Consider the following 16,360-nt stretch of genomic DNA (forward strand, 5'->3'; position numbering starts at 1 on the left):
TTTTCAAATTTAAGTAAATTTTATATTTCTTTGAAACCATAACATTAATACGTATTTCTTAATCAATAATTTATTTTCAAAATTTAAAAATATGGCCTACTTTTTTTTAAAAAAAATTCAAAAATATGAAGAAAATTTCAATTTTTTGAAATCCCTAAGGTTTTTTTATTTTTGCACTAATTAAAATTTTTTTTTGCTAAACGATCACTATAATCATCTCTAAAAATCTGTGCATTCATTTGCTTATGAGTTTATTAGAAAATTTTCTGTGATTAATTATGTAAAAAATCAAAGTTAAAAAAAAATTGAATTTTAAAGGTTTAACATGCTCTTTGGAGTAATTAATAAAATGCTTATCCAATGCACAGTTTTGTCAAATATGTTATCCCAATTGCAAAAAGTATTACTTTAAAGCTGTATCTTTAATAGAAAAAAATCCTTAGGGATTCTAATGACACGAAAACACAAAAATACCACCATCGAGAAAAAGCAGTTTAAAGTTTTTCTTTTGCATAAGAACACATAGCGAGCATGGCCTAAAACCACTCATAACTTTTTAAATATTTGAACTAAAGCAATGAAACTTTTCCGCTGTGTTCAGAATAGTTTTTAGTTTTGAAATAAGCAATAAAATTTTTTTTGATGGTTTCATCATTTTTGAGGTATTGTAACCCCTTAAGCTAAAAACGTCATACATATAATCTAGACCAGAAAAGAAAGAGAACATACCAAAATTTTCAATTCTGATTTCATTTGCATTTTGGCTGAACTTTGGGATACATCCTGCTTCCTTTTCTTGCTAAGTATTCAGTTAATGAATGGGTGCCGACGTAGGGGGAAGGGGGTCATGGCGCAGACTGCGTCATTGAAATTTTTAGGAAGGGGTGTTCTGAGGGGTATTTTTCCTTTGGGGGGGGGGGGACTCCCGATTTGAGGAGGACTTTGCGATATTTGGGGGGAGGGGTGCATCCTTCCTCTAGGAGGATGGGCACTAGGGTGGTTCAAAAATACATGTAAAAAAAAAGTTTCTTCTAGATAACAGGACACCCTTCAATATTTTTACACTTGTGGATAGTAACAAACTGAAAGAATGTTAGCTTCCTATTTCAACTGAAAGAGGGTGCTCAACCCTCTCCCCCAAACTTCATATGTGTGGGGAGGGGAGTTAAAAAGGTACATTGAACTGAAAAAACAATGCTACATATTATAATATACACTAGTAATATGCATATACATTGCACCAAAATAATTATTTACAAAAAAAAAAAACAGCTGGGGGAACTAAATGTTTTTAAATGTGCGGCATTTTTCATCTACAGCTAATGTTAAATGAATGGGGTCATTGATCACCCTCTTAAGGGGTTACAGTACCTCAAAAATGATGAAATGATCAAAAAAAATTTTATTGATTATTTCAAAACTAAAAACTATTCTGAACACAGGGAAAACGTTTCATTGCTTTAGTTCAAATATTTAAAAAGTTATGAATGGTTTTAGGCCATGCTCGTTATGTGTTCTTACGCAACAGAAAAACTTTAAACTGCTTTTTCTCGATGATGGTATTTTTGTGTTTTCATGTCATTAGAATCCCTAAGGATTTTTTTTAAATTAAAGATACAGCTTTAAAGTGATACTTTTTGCAATTGGGATAACATATTTGACAAAACTGTGCATTGGATAAGCATTTTATTAATTACTCAAATGTTTAGAGCATGTTAAACCTTTAAAAACCAATTTTTAAAAAAACTTTGATTTTTTACATAATTAATCACAGAAAATTTTCTAATAAACTAATAAGCAAATGAATGCACAGATTTTTAGAGATGATTATAGTGATCGTTTAGCAAAAAAAAATTTTTTAATTAGTGCAAAAATGTAAAAAACCTTAAGGATTTCAAGAAACTGAAATTTTTTTCAATTTTTTGAATTTTTTAAAAAAGTGGCCAATATTTTTAAATTTTGAAAATAAGTTATTGATTAAGAAATAAGTACGCATGTTATAATTTCAAAGAAATGTAAAATTTACTTAAATTAAAAAAAAAATGTTTGAAAGGTACTCTGACCCCTTAAAATTTGAGTAAGAAGTTAAAACTTTTACAGCGTAATACTATTAGTAAGTCTAAAGTAAAAAGGGGGTGTCCTGGACCCCCCTGGAAAAAGTTTTTTTTTTGAACCACCCTAATGGGCACCCCTGGTTAATGTGACGTCCAGATCCGAAAATTCCTACTTAGAGATAAAAATACGTTTGCTTCAACTCTAGGGTTTCGAATCCCGAAATCCCGATCCCAAATCCAGCAGGATATTTAGCGGTATTGGTCCCGCGGGGTTTTCCCGCTCTCAATCCCGCATTTTTTCCCCATTCAAGTGTTTTCCAGCTTTTGTCGCTCATAAAACGGCTATTTTCACAAGCATCATCTGAAGTTTGCATCTTCTTCGTCAAAGAGCAAGAAAAACTGTGTCTTTTATGACCTATGATGGATTTACCATTTAAGAACACACCCAAAAATGAGCTGATGTGTGCATCACATGACTTCCTTTTACTCCAATTTAATGTTATTTTCTCATTATTGGCAGTTTTAATGTGATTCAATAGTTTATTCTCTAAATGTCACCAACAGTGGCCAAATTGAAACCAGATTAAAAAAAAAAAACCCTCCAAATTTGTCGCCAAGTTGGCGACAAAACTTTTCGACTAAAAGACTGGCGATATATCGCTAAATCATAACACCACTTGAGTTTACATCGAAATCAACAATGATTTATCCCCAGAAAGGGACAAAAGATCCCCTTTGGAGCATCCGAATGCAAACAAAAAGGGAGGGTGCACAACTAGACCCCACTAGGAGTCTAAGTACCAAATTTCAACTTTCTGTTACATTCCGTTCTTGAGTTATGCGACATACATACACACATACATACGTACATACAGACGTCACGAGAAAACTCGTAATTAACTCGAGGATCGTCAAAATGGATATTTCGGTTGTCTGTACGTTCTTAGGCATATATCCACGTGTGGTCGGGTTGAAAAATAAATTCAACATTCATTCGGGGGTGAGCAAAATGGAAATTAATGCCGATTTTTGAGTGAAAATTTTTCGCGAATACAATAATTCCTTTTTTGTAAAAGGAAGTAAAAAGAGTATATTTTCATGTGAATTAATTGGTATTCTCATTCGAGGTTTCAGTTTTCATACGTTCAGCAATTGAGAAAATGCGTTAAACTTATAAGCATTTTCGAAAACCATCATTAAATTTCAAAATCTGGTAAAATTTCACTTTAGTTAAAATAGAGAAACTGTACTACATATTCCAAAACCCACTGGAGTAGTCTGAATGCAATGTCGGAGCACGTATGTAAGCTTTAGTAATACACTCAAAACCTTTCAATTACAAAAAGTGCACTCCAAAGAAGAAAGCAATGAAAAGACTTAAAAAGGGGGCGACAGAAATTTGTATGAAACACAGGATGACTCGCATGACAGTGAAGTAAGTCAAGCTGCGCATGTTTTTGAGTTCCTGTTTAAAGTGAGAGGTAAAGTTAGCGAAGTTATCCAATGAGACTGCGAATTGGTGAAAACAAGCAGTATTCACCCTTTACTGTAATGAATTAAATTTACTGATACAATGACCAACGTTAATGAAGCAACAAGGGTAATATCAATGCAAGTTAAATTGGATACAGCAAAAACACATATCCATTAGACATCGTTTTTGTCCGAAATTTGCAGTTCTGGAGCAAAAACCCAGCATAAGAAAATAAAATAAATTTGAATTTTTGGCATCTTGAATTCAAATTATGTTTTTCGCAATCACGAGCGTGTGTGTGTATGAATGCGCGTGTGTGTTTGTGTAGGCGCCTGTGTGTGTGTTTGTGTAGGCGCAGGGCCGGATTTGGAAGTGTGGAGGCCCCTGGGCAACGGAGGAGTGGAGGCCCCTAATCAGGATTCGAAAAAATCATCATATTTTCGAAAGTATCCGATATTTTGATATATATCCGAATGTTTTGATACATATGTATATATTCGATACTTTCGATCAGCACTTGAATAGTAAATACATCCTGAAGTTAGTGTTATTTATTTTTTTATATTATTGTTATTATAATTTATAGACTTAAAATTAGTTTCTCATTTATATCTAAACATACATTTCATTTTAAAAGTTATGTCTTTTTAAGATTATTTTTCATATGATATTTAGAAATACATTTTTGTAGAAATACAAAAAAAAAAAAAAAAAAGTCTGGGAGAAAAAACGTAAAATTTCCTGACCCGTGAAAGGTAGGATATTTTATAAAAATTTTACTGTGAGGACCCCTTTATTGTGGAGGCCCCCGGGGCAGTAGCCCCGCCTGCCCTCCCCTAAATCCGGCCCTGTGTAGGCGCATGTGTGTGGATGCGTGTGTGTGTATGCATGCATGCATGTGTGTGCGTGTTGTGTATGCAGTGCTGTGTGTGTACGCGCGCGTGTGTGTAGGCGTTCGTGTGTGTGTGTAGGCAATATGTGTTTGTGTCTGTGTGCAGGCATGAGTCTGTATATGTGTGTGTTTGTGTCAGTGTGCAGGCATGAGTGTGTGTATGTGTGTGTGTATGCGTAGGATATGGACGCAACCTGGAGACGGTTTCCGCAAGAGGAGCAGCATCGTGAGGCCGGTCGACGTGACGGTGGTGCTGGCAGAGGGAAGTGGTGGGAAAATAAAATCATAGGAATTCAAAACAGTCAAATGAGAACAATAAGCAATCGTGATTGCTCAATAAAAAATTTTTGAAAAAAAAAAAAAAAATAGAACCGACTTCAAATTGCTTTAAAAAGTGAAAAATAATTTTATTCTTTAAACACCATCGATAATACTTTTAAACAAATTTTTTGAAGTTGGCGCAAAAACAAAAAGTGAAATCCAGTGTAACGATGCTTCGTTCATACTTTTTTCAGAAAATCATCCAAAGTTAGGGACGAAACATTTATATCGTTACTCAAATATGCTGTTATCAATGCATAATGTATGTGGTAGTGAAGAAACTAGGCCTGGTTAAATTTATAGTTGTAGTTGAGTTATGATCTTATCTATCGTTTTTGCGCCAACTTCAAAAATTTTGTTTAAAAGTATTATCGATGGTGTTTAAATAATAAAATTATTTTTCACTTTTTAGAGCAATTTTGAAGTCGGTTCTATTTTTTTTTTTTTTTCAAAATTTTTTTATTTCATTCTTTTTAGTGTAAATGTAGATATTTCAGTAAAAGTAAGAAGTTACCTAGTAAGAAGTTCGGCTCTATATCACTGTTTTGCTTCAGAGAAGCCTTCATTCAAAATTATCATTACAATCACTATTAATGTTACTGTTATATGACAACAAACTTTTATAACAATGGGTTTTATATTTAATCATTTAATAGGGAAATTACATGAAATTTACTGTTTTTTGCGCATAACTTTTTGTCTTAGGAACAAATATGGTCAAACAAAGTAATGGGACCTAAGTTGAGCCATCCCCTATGCATTAAAAAAAGAATCATCAAAATCGGTTCACTAGGTGAGACGCTGTGAGTGGACAAACAAAAAAAAAACATACATACGGTATGAACTGATAACCGCCTCCTTTTTGAAGTCGGTTAAAAATCTATTTCAGAAGGTGATGAAGTTACTGCGGATATTTTTCTAACTGCCCACAATTACTTAATTTTAGTGAAACCAATTACAGCAGAGCCACAGCCTGTGTTTTCATCAAGCGCATTATTTTTAGAGCAAAAATCCTTTACCATCCCATACGAGAGGCACGCTTTTTTGCTTACAAAACGATAATTGCTAATCAGGATCTGACTTTGTAGTGTTTTACAAGTGCTGTACTGTTTGACACGGATTAAATGTAATCTGACAATCTGCCAAGTAAAGACGATTCCATCTGAATGAATCTAGCAGGGAAGATGGGAATAGCGATGGGATGTTGATACACGCGTTTCATAATGTCACTAGTGCTTATTCATTTATTGCATTCTCAGAAATAAAATAAGGGGAAACAAAAGTAGTTACCATGGAAACAACAAAAAGAAAATAAAATATGTTCATTTCGTTCAGGAATGTAAAAGCAAAATGGTAAGCTCAAAACTTTGTTGTGAATAAATAAATCAATTAACTTTTGCCGTGAGAATATAGATCGAATATACTTTAGATTTAAAAAATGTTGCTGCGAGCAAATTTTCATTTTTACAAAACTAAGGCTAAATAATGGAGATGCAAAAGTGCTCATCTGAAACAAACCAACTAACATCCCTATAAACCAATAGATACGTCCATTTCCGTCTATAAACCGGATGTTAGCCTTTCCATGTAATCGATGGTCAGACAGTACTGAATTCATGAAGACTATTAATTCAAGTAATAAAATCAGTACTTCAAAAAATACAACTTTTCCTTTTCTGCTTAACATAAAAATTTAATTTTTTTAGAATAATAAACTCAATCCCACGGGATCCCGGGATCCCGCGGGATTGGCTCCTTACAATCCCGAAATCCCGCGGGACTGAATTTGGCGCGGGATTGGAAAGCCTATCCAACTCATTATACGAGTATTACTGTCTTGACTGTCAGTTTAAGCTGTTTTGAACTATGAAGGATGTTCTTTCAGATGGAAGCGGAGTTGATGTTATTGCTGCAATATCTAAAAGAGGAACTTCACTCGTTATCGAAAGACCTGCGGTCAAATAGTGAATTGCAAGATGAGCTCCGGAGAATGGAAGAATTCACCCAGCATTTGAACATGGTGCAAATACAACACAGCAAGCGGATTTCGGAGCTCACTTTTCACGTCAATACTCTTCGCAAGCAACATGAAAGAGACAAAAAGGTAGGGATTTTCCTCAAAACAGACGTTTTTCTGGTCCTGGGTTCCCCTGGGTGACACTTTTCAATGAGGGAGAGGACAAGAATGCCCTTACCTACCGTCCGGGACACAAAAATCGTCAAATTTTGCAATTTTTTTTTATCATTTGAAAAATTACTCCGTTTTTATCTGCTTAAAAGGATGTTTGAACCTTGTTTCTATCTTAATTAGAACAAAAGATATAATTATTTTTGTTGCATGCACCTAACTAATGTATATTTAACTTTAAAACTTTAAACGCGTTTTTCTCCATGATGCAATTTTTCCCGATTTCTTGCATTCAAACTCTTATAAGTCAGGAATCGATAGAGATAAAGTAATGAAACTTGGAGCATATCTTTTTCAAACAGTTTACTTTAAATTTTATTCGGCAAATTTGAAAAAAAATGTTTACTGCAAAACATATGATTTTAAAAAAAAAAAGTATCTACGAATTTTTCGAAATTTTTCTTCAAATATTTTCTAATTTTTATTGAATCAATATTTTTAAAATCGCTGAATAAAAATTAAAGATTAGATATTTGTGCATAATTTTTTGAAAAAAAATTGAAAATTAACAGAGAATATTTTGAGTTATAGCAATTTAAAGCAACCCCATTTTTTTAAACAAATTAAATTTAAATAATAAAAATTTTTTTTTAGTATTTATGTTATGATTTTGCTTATTAAATAGATCGTGAATCAGTGCAAAAAACTTCAAAACTCTAAAGTATTTAATAAAAAAAAATTCAAAATGTGTCTCGGACCCCCTTAAATAAATGACAGTGTTTTAAAGTTTAATCTTGATTTCATGTATCTATAGTTGGGGTAAACCAAGCCTGAAACCGTAATTAGGATCTGGGTAGCCTTCCGAATGCTGACAGGATGGGTTTGCTGTAAATGTAGATTTACATGTTATAACTGACGACCAAACGGTACGACCTTGAGGGTCATGAATTTGGACAAAATTCTAGATATAGGTCCCTTCTCACTAGATATGAGACCTGGTGAAGCGGTCTGACTGCATAGGCCCTAGTTTGGCTGAAACGAGGGTTCAAAGTTTCTAGTTTGCCCCTAGCGTTCCGTCCAATGGCGTTTCCATTGAAAGTTCAGACTACGTTCTCCCAACACATTTGGCCTCTTTTGTTAGTACAACGAGTAGAAGGGATAACACCTATTTATTAATGGGCATTATTTAAGTTACTTATAAAGTCAAAACGATCTTGAATTTTTTTTTTTTTTTATGTGCCATGTGCAATAAATCAGAGCTTTTTCTCTTCTCCCATTTTCTGCTCGTCATTGTGGAGTATCTTTGATAGCAGACGATACATATCCAGTTAAGGTAAGTGCTTTTTATTAGCAAACGATAAGTACTTTTTACTAGCAAACGATTAATATAAAACAAAAATAATTAGTTTCATTTGCAAACGATAAATATCCTGTTACCATGTTATTTTGGCTTTCAAGTTTTTGAAATTAAAAGTAGTATCAAATTGAAATTTGAGAACCATAATTAAAAATTAGTACCGTAAACCGGGGTTACTTTGATATAGGTTTCGCATATTTTGTATTGTAGCACCCTCATTTTTCAAGATATTTCAACAATTCTTGAACCAAACGATAGCTCAACATCTCAGCTTTAAATTGCCGTTTGAAATTCTTCGATACATTGAATAGGGAGGGAGGGGGGTCATTTCTTTTTTAAATTAATGTTACCCCATCATCCAGGGCTACTTTGTAACAACGTGTTTTCTCCATCTAAAACGACTGCTTCGGTGGTTTGTAATAAAGTTACCCCATCCAAAAGGTAACCTGAGTTTTTCTTAATAACAAAATTCAATTTTTCCATTTTATGGGTTTAAAAAGCTGGTTTTAAACGAAAAATGGTTCTTAAGTCACGTAGAGTGGTTCCTACCACTCTAAGCATGCTCATCTAGCAGGAATCAGGTTTGAATCAAACTAAAAAGAGAGAAATTCATAGGAAACTTTTTTTATTATAAAACATCAGTTGAAAAAAGCTTGAAATCACATCAAGCGTGTTTTTTAAATGTAAAACCACAGCCATCGTAATGTTTTTCTTCATTTCGACAATAAAAAATATCAAGGTAACTACTTGATTAGAATAAAATAAAACTTGAACTAGAACTTGAAAAGAATATATTCAAAAATTATAAACGCTCGAAAGGAAATTAAGAATAAGGCATAGAAATCACAAAATTTTTTAAATAAATGAGGCACATGAGATCTTTTTCATATCGTGAACATTATCCAAGGTGCACTCACAGCAGTCTTTGATCTATGGCTTCAAGTCAACTGAAAACAGTGCATTCTCTCCAGGTATGATCCTTGGGATTTGAATCCTGCAGCAGATGCGGCGAGATTCAGAATTCCTCATGTATCAAAGTTACCCCTTCAACTTGTGTTGTTTTATGTTTTAATTCATAGTAAATCGTAGAATTGAGTTACAGAAATAAAAAAAAGACACAATCATCTTAAATAGTTGTGTAATCAGAAAATAACTCGCCCGAATTCAAAAGGTTGCTCAGTTGGCGGCACCAGAAGAGGTTAGGACAACAAACTGAAAACAGCTGATATCACGGATAACACATAAATCAGTGTTGCCAAAACCATTTTACTGTTTCAATCAATTGGCGATTGTCAGCGCACTCTGAAAAGTGATTCTTGAAATCCTGAGACCACCAGGGGGTCGCCAATTGTAAAATTACGCCCGCCAGAACGGTTCAAAAATAAAAAACAGGTTTTTATAAAGTTACCCCGTCAGTCTAAAGTAACCCCGGTTTACGGTACACAACATAATTAATTCAAAGGTAAGTGCATGCTAATGACTCATACTGCAGTACAATAGCAGAAAATTAGGTAAAAATATTAATTGTAAAGGAAATTCCGTTTGCATTTCTGGATCCAAATTATCAATATCGGATCCCTGTTGCAGCCGAACTAGAGCCTATGCAGTCAAACCGTTTTACCCAGATTCATACCACGTAGGAATTGACCTATTTCTAGAAATTTGTCCAAATCCGTGATCCTCAAGGTCGTGCAGTTTGGTAGTGAGATTATCATCAACAGTTGAAAGCGTAGGGGAAGCACATGTGTTTTAACTTCAATCAGCTTTTAAGTTTTTGATTTTCCTTTTCCTCTCGTCAGGCAATCAATTTTAAGCAGGGTGGTTAAAGCGAAATGAAATTAAGATCTTATATAAATTTATTATTTTCAACCGTTAAATAACACATCCATGGCTGGTGTGGTAAACATAACACTATGCACAGGCATTTTTATGTCCCTACACGCGCATTTCATGGGTTGAAAATCAAGAAATATGCGACAAAAACTTAGCATCATACAAAATGAAAAAAAAAGCAAATTTACGACTGCAATTTATTGCTACTTCGAAAAATTTAAGAATAAATGCAATATTTAACCATGCAAGTGCACATAATGTATTTTAGCTAGTTTCAATACTCATTTTTGAATGAATTGCTTCTTATATATATACTAGTGGCACCCGCACGGCTTCGTCCGTAATAGAAAAATTAAAGGTCTTTTGGTTCGCTTGTATATTTACAAATAATGTATGGTGAATTTTCTCGCCAATTGGCTCGTACCGACGTTACAGTTCCACGTTATGATAATTTCGTATCTCGCCAATTGGCTTGTGTCCATGTTACGGTTCCACGTTAGGATAATTTCGTAATTTATGATAGTTTTTTTTCTTAAAATTGGAATAGAAAAAGAACCACATCGAATTTTTGAAAAATCGCTTCGAGGTGCACACCCCCATGCTACATACTAACTTTGTGCCAAATTTCATGATAATCGTCCGAACGGTTTAGGCGCTATGCGCGTCACAGACATCCAGACATCCTACAGACATCCAGCAGACATCCTCCGGACAGAGAGACTTTCTGCTTTATTATTAGTAAAGAAGATAAAAAAATTTGCATAGCAAGAAAATACTACTTGTACAATTTGATTTCTTTCCTCTTCTGTCTAGGTGATGCCGGGAGTCATGAGGCAAGATTTAGTAAAAGTAACTTTTTCTTCTTCATAGCTTCAAAGCGGCTGTTAACTACAGTGCGCCCCATATTCATCCGGGCCGGAAAAAAAAATCACGCTCTGAGTGATCTATTCATAACCGCCAGCGTATATACGCACATTATATTACCGATATTTATTGCTTTACATACAGAGCCTGATTACCGTAGGGGCATGTGGGGCACAGGCCCCTCCTCTTAGATTTCAGGGGGCCCGAAATCCCCTTAATTTGTCATGCTAATTAAATATAAATAATGATTTCACTCTGAATCTAGAGTACAATGATATCATTAAAAGTTATGCAAATGCGAAAACAATGAAAAAATATATTTGTTGATAAAAATTCCCCTTCAGAATGTGATCTCTTTGCAAATCAGCAAACCACTCCAAATTTAGTCTGTATTTACTATTAAAAGTTATATCATAGATAATTTTGGTATTTACGGTTTACTGCAACGGGCAAAGTTTAACTACTTTATATATATATATCGTGTACTACACTATATCTCTTCTTCTTCTTAAATGTATGTATTATATTGTGGTACCACCAAATTTAGTATGGTTGTGTAAAAACGCGAGTATCGAAATATTTTATTGGTTCAACATACAAAAAAAGCGGAAATGGGGGGGGGGGGGCGGTACAAAATGAATTTCGTGCCCAGTGTCTTCAAAAATCTTAGTCGGGCCCTAGGGGGCCCTGAAATAGAAATATGCCCCATGTCCAATGTCAGGATGATCGGGCTCTGTTTACATAACAGCATTTATAATAAGAACCACCTTTCATTACAAGCAGTGTTGAAAGCTTTATAAATACACCGCTTGGAGCGTGCATGTTGTCTGCCGGCTGAGCCTTATGTGGTACTTACTGTAGATACCCGTCGTTTGAGCCATAACGATTTGCTACGGGTACAAGTATGGCACACTCATCACATGCGTTTACATTGAACTTTTGTTGTACATCTAGTGATGCAAATAATTAGATGAAAATTAGCGAACTATGCACATCGGTTATTCAATATGTAATGAACAGGAACACCAGGTAATATATACGTAGTTTTATGTCCTATGAGACTTTGTTATGATTTATAGCACTCAGCTGTTTTTTTACTTCTGCTTTAGCGGCATAAGAAAAAAAATCGTTTCATTTTCTAGTAGCTATGTTCAGTATCTGAGTTTCAGAGACGTGTTTGAGAAGCTGTGATAATGTTAGAGTGATTTTACTCATTATCATTGCCCATATTGGGGGGGGGGGGGGGTCAGGTAACTCTGTCTATTTGTACTCTTCGTAATATGTTTAGCACAAATGTTTATTATTTTTGACCAGTTTTATAAGAGTTGACTTTACCGTTGCATCTTCTTTTGACAATAAAACTGCAGTAGTTTCTGATTACGTGACTTAACGTGTTGTTTAACAGGCTTCTGATGACCCTTGGTCTGAAGAAGGATCCGGAGATCTAGAAGCGGAGTCCCTGCTACCTGTTGGTAAGTCAGTAGATCTCTGTGTGTTTTTAACCCTTCTGCGTCGAGGTGGAGAAAATTTCCAATACTAAATCTCTAGAATCAAAATATTTGGCATAATTTTAGGCAAGGCCAGAACTCGTATAGAGGTCAACTACCGTTCTGAAGATCTGCAGTGAAGATCTAAAGCAGTAGTGTAGATAGAACAATCGGGTTTCAACTAGAAAAGCGTTAAGTTAAAATGCGTGGAGTTATCTCCAATTAGTTAATCTTTGCCGATTTTTTTTTTGAGCAATCACGATTGCTTATTGCTTTCATTTGACTGTTTTGATGTCCTATGATTTTATTTTCCCACTAGCACCCTCTGCAGCACCACCGTCGACCGGCCGCCTCACGATGCTGCTCCTCTAGCGAGCAAAGTCTCCAGGTTGCGTCAATATCCTACACTTACACGCATGCATACACGCACGTACACACACACACAAACACATACACACACCTACACGCACGCACACAAACACATACACACACGTACACACAAACACATACACGTACACACACAAACACGTACACACACATACATACACCTAAACACATACACAAACACTCACTCAAACACATACACACACGCATACATACAGGCACCTACACATACACACACACAAACACATACACACAACTACCCAAACATTCATGCCTGCACAGAGACACAAACACATATGCCTACTCACATACACATAAACAGCCACACACACATTCATACACACAAATACATACACACACATACATCTACACACATACATCTACACACATACACAAACACATACACACAACTACCCACACATTCATGCCTGCACAGAGACACAAACACATATGCCTACTCACATACACATAACCAGCCACACACACATTCATACACACAAATACATACACACACATACATCTACACACATACACAAACACATACACACACATACACACACAAACACATACCCCCTACACACAAACACACACGCTTACATACACACACTCGTAATTGCGAAAAGCATAATTTGAATTTAAAACGTCAAAATTCAAATAAATTTTTTTTTTTCGAAAGTGTTAAAGGCTGCTGGCGCTAATCCTACCCACGGATAACCTGGAGTTTTTACTACAATTCATTTTTTTTCTTTCAGCGGTTTCTGCAGCCGTCATTGGCTGTCCTTAAACTAAGTAATGCGACCCAAAAATTCATATAGCTTGTTAAAGGTCTTTAATTAATAAGACATCCATCACTTTTAGAGTTTTTGGCGGAGTCCTTTCTTCTGGCAATGTGATGAGACAAAAGACAAAAGAAATAGGTAAACACTGTAGACCAGAGTTATATGAACAGCTGCCAGCAGGTCAACATCTACCACCTTATATGATCAATCCCACTTGCGGTAGTTCCCGGGATACGCTCAATGTTCATCATCTACAGTTAAATTCGATTTCTATGTAAAATTTACCCTATACATAAATCCTGCAAACAATTAAAAAGCACATTAACTTAAAAACTAAATGAAATGGAAAATTTTATTTGTAATCAACGATATAAGATTCATCCCGAAAAGTGGCAGTAAGCTACATACGTTATTCATAGTCAAATTAGATTTTATAATGAGTATGAATTTGATTTGTGTACTGGTAACTTTCCACTGGCATTTGTTTCTAGTTGTGAATTAAATTTACTAATGAAAATTATCAGTAGAGACTTTAAATGCAAGTCACTTAGTTTGGATTCATGAATACGTTTTGTGCACTTTAATTTGAAGATTAAGTTTCGAAGTTAAGTGATATAGAAACCGAAGAAATGCCCCGAGCAAATTTGAAACTGATCAAACTATGGTCAAATATCATTTCGTAAGAGACCAACGTTGAATGGTATTGTATTTGTAACTTAATTTTCCGTAAGCCATTTCGGCATTTGGATAGTTAAGATTGGAACGTTATATAAATACTAGCTTAATCAATTGACGATGGTAATTGAACGGAAAGGGTTGAAATTTTTATGTCATATGCAATTAATAACATAAATAACATTATAAAAAAAAATTTGCTTTAATTTGACGCGTCTTTCTTGTATTTGAGAAATTAAAAATTACTGATAATTGCTAGAAATTTCCAAGAAGTACTCTGCTGAAAAGAAAGAGTAATAGGAGAGTAACTTTGTTTTAGGAAATGTAATACACGGGTTTCATTTTATGGGCGGGCATTTTCATTCACGGATTTTATTGCACAAAAGAAAGTGAAAACGTTAATCGTTAAATTACATGCCAGATGATTTATATTTGCAAATTCATACTTTTCCCCCCCCCCCCTCCCTGCCCTGGGTAAATGCTCTTTAATCTTCACATATTTCGAAATCTTGAAATAAAGGAAACGAAAAATGAAGTGTATGCAAGTGAATTGCATAGAATAACAGCAATAGCATTTCGGTTGGAAGAATAAAAATGATGGTTTCTTACTATTTATAAGATCGAAAGTAGTTCAAAAATTTAACTTATTCAAGGTAAAATTAATTCAAGGGGGGAAATTAATTCGTAATATTCCAAAATACAGTTCTTGGATGTGGTCTTGACAAGACATGAAAAACCCGTGAATTTGTTCAGTTTTTTCAGTGATCTTAGCCATTTCCATTGAGTAAATCTTATATATGATCACGATACGGTCTCAAAGTCCTGCAGTAAACCTATTTGCTGCGATTATTTAGATACTTTTTAACCGACTTCAAAAAGGAGGCGGTTATCAATTCATACCGTATGTATGTTTTTTTTTTTTTTTTTTGTCCACTCATAGCGTCTCACCTAGTGAAGCGATTTTGATGATTCTTTTTTTAATGGATAGGGGATGGCTCAACTTAGGTCCCATTACTTTGTTTGACCATATTTGTTCATTAGAAAAAAAGTTATGGGCAAAAAACAGTAAATTTTATGCAATTTCCCTATTAAATGATTTTGTAGCGAAGTTCGCACTTTTCATCCGTGGATAACGGTAGTTCAGTGGTAGAATTCTCGCCTCCCACACGAGCGACCCGGGTTCAAATCCCGACTAGGACAAAGTGAATTTTACTAAAATTTCGTTTCTACTGTTTCCCGTATTTTCTCGAATCTTCTATTAATTTTTGTATCTTTCTAAGTCTGGAAAGTTCCAGCACTTTCTCAAGTTGTATATAAGGAGATGTAACGTTCATTCGTGGTTCTGAATAAAGATCTCGAGTTGAGACTAAAGAGTATTCGCTTCATTTGGCTTTCTCATTGTCTTCGCTATCTTCATCTACGCGACAATAGGAAACTCACTGTTATAAAAGTTTGGTGCCATATAACAGTAACATTAATAGTAATTGTAATGATAATTTTGAATGAAGGCTTCTCTGAAGCAAGCATTAAATTTCTTCAAGGGATATTTCGATAATGGGGAATCTGGCGCTGTCGTCTCATTTTTGGCGTAAATAATTTTATTTTAGTAACCCTGCTGATTTATAGTAACCCTATGTGAATTATCAAAATCTTCCTTTCTTCAGTGCTATTGCTCCATAGTAGGGGTAAACCTAACCTGGAAGCGAGGTGATGCAGTGATTAGGATCTGCTTAGCCTTCACAATGCTACCATTAGGTTTGACTCAACTACTCTGTAGTATTTTTTATCGTTATCATCTATGCCGATAACAGATGATCGGGGCTAAGTAAGAAAATACAGGATTGCATCATGAGCAACTTAGATGCTGTGAAATGGAAATTAGTTAGGGAAAACGTAATACTTAAATAGAAATTAACTACACATGAATTCCAGAGAGGAACAAAGATAAGTTTTTAGTGCCAATCGCTTAAAGTGTAACGCGTGTTTATAGTTTTTTTTTTTTTTTTTTTTTTTTTTTTTAGTACGGAGCATTTTTATGAAAAAATAAGGTGAAGTTTCGTGATGGTAACTTCTTACTATTTCTGAAATACCTACATTTACACTAAAAAGAAT

At 34.6% G+C, this 16,360-nt stretch overlaps 1 protein-coding gene across 1 annotated transcript in view; it reads right to left on the bottom strand.

Annotated features, from left to right (window-relative positions):
* LOC129216802 (uncharacterized) overlaps nt 1-16,360 on the bottom strand; it is a 173,426-nt gene that overhangs the window by 41,509 nt on the left and 115,557 nt on the right. The gene's annotated exons all lie outside the window — the stretch shown is intronic.

This window comes from Uloborus diversus, chromosome 2, assembly GCF_026930045.1.
Source record: "Uloborus diversus isolate 005 chromosome 2, Udiv.v.3.1, whole genome shotgun sequence".
NCBI classification, from domain to species: Eukaryota; Metazoa; Arthropoda; class Arachnida; order Araneae; family Uloboridae; genus Uloborus; species Uloborus diversus.